The 5203-nt window shown below is 33.6% G+C and overlaps 1 protein-coding gene across 1 annotated transcript in view; it reads right to left on the bottom strand.

Moving 5' to 3' along the window:
• Tacr3 (tachykinin receptor 3) overlaps positions 1–5203 on the bottom strand; it is a 109544-nt gene that overhangs the window by 67949 nt on the left and 36392 nt on the right. The gene's annotated exons all lie outside the window — the stretch shown is intronic.

Here is a 5203-nt window from a genome sequence, read left to right on the forward strand (position 1 = left end):
AAAAGAAGAAGAAGAAGAAGAAGAAGAAGAAGAAGAAGAAGAAGAAGAAGAAGAAGAAGAAGAAGAAGAAGAAGAAGAAGAAGAAGAAAAAGAAAATGAATGAGGCTTTAAATTTCTATCAACAGAGCATAACTTTTAAATTGCTCACTTTTTGTTATTGGCCATTTGTGCTTTTCAAACACATTTTTATTAATGCAAAAATTTCAGAGATTATACCTCCCTCAAAGACTGAATGTAACTTACTCCTAAAACATTTTAACCTTAAGAATAAATATTTTATATTAAGGATAATTCATCAATTTGTTTATTGCTCTTTGTTCATGCTGCTAATAGGAAGAATTAGATCTTTTGTAGAATTACTGGAAATTATAAGCTATTTTTAATATTAGCTGTAGTCACCATTTTACTTAGAGAAATATTCTTAGTTCATTATGTGTGTTAGCTAATAGACAAATATAAATTTTAGATATAAAAAATAATATTGGTCCTTCTGTAGTTGGTTTACTTCACTTAGCTGCAGGATTTTTCCATACATATGAGATTTTAAAACTGATCAAGCTCAAAGAGGCAGCAAGTAAATGATGGCAGCTGGGGACAAAAGGGAGAAAGAAACGGGGAATGGCGACTTAGTGGGCATGGAGTTTCAGCTATGCAAGCCAAGAAAAGCTGCAGAGCCCTGGCTTGCAATATAGTACTAAGGCTACTAAAGGGTGCTAGAAACTGAACCATAGCTAATTTGCAGGGTAAGTGTTCTTATTACAAAAACAAAGTAAGACAAAATAATTGCGCTCTCCAAAGAGAACACAGAACATGCATCGGCAGTGATCGAGTTGTTCAGTGTTATTACCATCCTGACGTTACCTTGGCTGTGTACACTTATTCAATCTGGTCAAAATGCATGCGCTAAGTATTTACAAGTTTTACATATCAATTATACCTGAATAAAATTTAAAATAGAGAAATAAAATATCATAAGATAAAAATCTTGTTATTAAAAAGTACTTTGTTTTAGGGAAAAAAAGAAAACCACATAATGAAAATGTAATGCACATTTGAAATACACAACTATTTAAAATTCACTGCTCAGGCTGACATTGGTGAATACAATATTAGCAACAAGGTTTGATTTCTATCCATGTCCAGACACTATATATTTAATATCAAAATAACCCAACAATCAAATAATATTTCCTCTATTTTACAAAAAAAAATTTGAGGTTTAAAGTGATTAAGTAAACTATTAGAAATAATAAATAAACAATTAGAAAATCCCTGTTGAGCTTCTATTTTAGTAAGGAAAAAACCTAGAATTCAAGTCAGCTTGTTCGGTATTTATAGCCCAGATAGATATAAATTATGACTTTTGAATATAATCAGACATGTAAAGAATTGTGGAAGAGAAAAAGACAAAAGGCAAGACCTTACAAAGAAGTAGCCTTTTCTTTTTAATTTTTAAAATTTACTTATTTATTTATTCATTCATTCATTCATTCATTCATTCATTCATTCATTCATTCATTTATTTGATATAGGATCTCCCTAAGCAGCTCAGACTTGCAATGATCCTCCTGTCCGTCCTCCTGTCCAGTGCTGGGGTTACAGGCGCGCATCTCCATGCCAGGTTTTGGTGGCCAGAACAGCACACCCAGAGCTCTAGGGCCAGCATAGCATGTGGTGCTGGAGGTCAAACCCTGGTCCTTGAGCTTGCTAGGCATGAGCTTGGACCACTGAGTTATCTCCCCAGCCCAAGAAGTAGCTTTCTTATTTTTGAATCCAAAACCATTTATATACAATATTTAAAAAGTCAAATATATGGAAGCAGGATTTGTAGGTATGCACTTCCGTTCCTGTTACTGCTGCTGCTAACACATGGAACATTTACCAGAATATGTTGAATTATGGTTTCTGGGTGTTTCAGAGCCAAGTAAACCACTTGTTAATAAATTCTACTGTAATACCAAACTGAATATTCCTCAATTCTGTGCTAATCTTTTTGTCTTTGCTTGTCCTAGAAGTTAATACGTTCAATTTGCATATTTATTTACTCAAATTTATATGATTAAAAAAGTTCTGTCCAGCTCCTGTAGCATAGATAACCCAAAGTAAATGGCAAGTTTCTTTTGATTCTTTTGGCATATTATCCTAATATGAGATAAATTATTTCTTGATAGACAGGAAATGTTTCCTTTTAATTGTTAAAGATAATTTATGTTTCTAACAAAACCACATTTTAGGGAGAGTAAAAATTTTACCATTTTTATCATATGTGGCCTGATCCTTTATTCAGGGACTCAATGGAGTATTCACTGGAAGCTTACTGAGGTATTTTTAAACATGTAATGATACACCAGTGAGCAGAAGGCTCACCAGCTTATGGTTTGTGAAAAGGACAGATTCTAAACTAAAAAGTCATTTTCTGATGCTGTAACAAAGTGGCTGAAGCTGGGTGCTTTACAAGAGAAGAGATTATTTAGCTTAGTGTGTCGGAGGCTTACACACAGCTCCTCTGATGGATGATGGCATCCCTGCAGCAGGAGCACTTGTGACATGACAGGCCACAGGCAAGACAGGAAGTGAGAATGAGGGGTGGGCACTGTTGCTCTTTTTACAATTCTTTGCTCTCATAAAAGCCACCCAAAGGCGCTGGGAAACTATATTCATTCCTTCTGAGGGCACAGCCTGCTGGTCTAACCATTCTCCAGTACACTCCACCACCTGACATTTCCACCACTACTAACATCACTGTATTAGAGACCAAGCTTGCAGCTCACAGACCCCTGGAGGTCAAAGTGCAACCAGACTGAAGCAGAATCTAGTCAAATAATCTCACCCTAGCATAAATTACAAAGGTGAGAGGTACCACCAAGAGCAAATGAAATGAAAGCAGTAACTGGAGAAAACATGTTTAGTTTGTTCATTAGTCTCAATTCTGGGAAGGTAGCTGGGCAAGGTGATGGAGAAGGGGCTTAATGTTGCAATCAAACAGTATAGGAAATCATTCTAGCTCAAAAGTGACTTTTTATGGGTTGTGTTCTCACACAACGTTAATTATATACAGGGAAGTCTTAACTTCTAGTATCATAGGATATGATTTTTTTTTTTTAAAAAAAATAAGGTCTTTACATAAGCAATCAAGCTAAAATGAGGTCACCAGGGTGGGGCTTAATTAGATTTAAATTAAATTAATTGTGCTGATGTAAAGGGGAGATTTGGAGCTACAGAGAGACACTGAGGCAGATGCCATGTGAAGATGGAAGGTGAAGAACTGCATCACTGTCCAAGGAACACCAAAGATTGCAGCCAGCCACCCACTTACCTTATTATTTGCTTTGTTTCTGCTGTAGTTGAGAGGGTCTTTTATGTTTATTTTGTTGTCTTTAAAAATTAAATATTTTATTCAATCTTCAGTACCAAAAGATCACAATGTTTTGACAAAACTTCAACTATGCTCAAAAAATAAACTTTTTCTTTTTTGTAATGACTATTGGTTTTCTGGTATAATTAATTTTTATTAAGTATTTTTATTAATCTATTTCTGGATCTTTGTATGCTTCTACACAGTTCAAATTGAAAAGTGAAGGCTTTGAATGTTGCCCTGATTGTACAAATCATGTGAAGTAAATTTTTTCTAAAATGACAGATTTTACTGTTTTCTAATTTGATTTTGCAGAAGATGTTCTGGGCTATAAACCCCAAATATGAAATGTGACCTAGGTTATTGTCTTTGCAAAATAAAGACTCATTGCAACGACTTCTTATGACTCATAAAATTTCAGCTCTTGACCCTCAAGTTCTAAAGTATTTTCTAGTTTAACAAATCACTTAAGAGATATAGCCCCTTTCTCTAAATTGTCTAAATTTTAAAAATGTATAAATGCTTCAACAAATTTAAGATTAACATAATCTAATAAATTTTACTTTTGATTTTGTATAACAATGCTTAAAGAAATTTGAGAATGAGACCATCTATTAGCCAGTTATAAATATTGACTTGATCAATTTTAAGGTAAACTATATTTATTGAGATATGGTCAGACACATATACAGATATACATATATATGAATAATTAATAACTTCAAAATCTTATCTGGCAAGAAACAAATCACTTGTAGATTTACTCAAATTATTTTACTAAATAAGCAAAGATTATTCATTGGTATTTAACAGAAATTACACTTTAAAACACTTCAGAATGGTCACTATTTATATATGATATTAATTTAAAATTTGGTTTATCATTCACTTATTACACGTTTCAACTATGCACTTTCACCTGTTTATTGAATATCAACTAATTTCCAAAATTATATCAATTAACTTTGTTGAAATTTGATTTTCTCTGAAAATGTTTGAATGTTTAACAGTTTATTTTCTATAGAGTAACATCTTAATTGAAATATATATTATGTCAAAATTCACCTATAAACAGTATCTCCAGTATACAATGTTTTATTAGATAACATAAAATAGTATACATAATCAACTGTCCATGATATTCTGTTTAGACTATCATGCAGTATGCTTCCCCAAATGTATACAAAGTTCTTTCACAGCATAAGATAAAATCATTCCATTTGGTTTTATTTCATTTTATAAGAGGTGAATTCTTTTGATGAGGAGAGAGTGAAAAACATTGCTTATAGGTGGAGTTGTTAGAAAATAAGACCTAAAATCTTTCAGGTATGAGTCACAGACATGTCATTTGTATTAGTCATCTTTCCTTTTGGGGAGACACAATACAGATACCTACAGCTTAAAGGACATTTCCTGGATTATGGTTTAAGGGATTCATTTCATGGTTGGCTGGGTCTAAGGTAGGAACACCATGATGTGAGGGTGTGGTGAGCAAAGATACTTGAGATACTTTTAACACTTACATTCTAGATTTAAGACAGAAAGCTGAAGGGGAGAACAGTGTGGAAGGAAGTGGAAGGGACCAGATATGGAACCCATGGTCACATTCTTAGTCCAGTGAAGTTGTCATACAAGGATTAAGGATCACAAGTATTATACTTAGCAAGCAAAGAAAGTGAAGCTTTGAGTTCAAGAAGGAGGAGGACACAATGTATAAAAGGGTGTAGTTTAGAACAGGTAGTAGAGCAGTATTAGACCAGGTGAGCAGGAAGAGCTAATGCTGAATGAGTTCTGTGACACAGGTGAATCACAACGGTCCAGGAACACAGCAGATTCTTTCACTGTTGT

The sequence above is a fragment of the Octodon degus genome, unplaced genomic scaffold, assembly GCF_000260255.1.
Source record: "Octodon degus isolate 3935 unplaced genomic scaffold, OctDeg1.0 scaffold00183, whole genome shotgun sequence".
NCBI classification, from domain to species: domain Eukaryota; kingdom Metazoa; phylum Chordata; class Mammalia; order Rodentia; family Octodontidae; genus Octodon; species Octodon degus.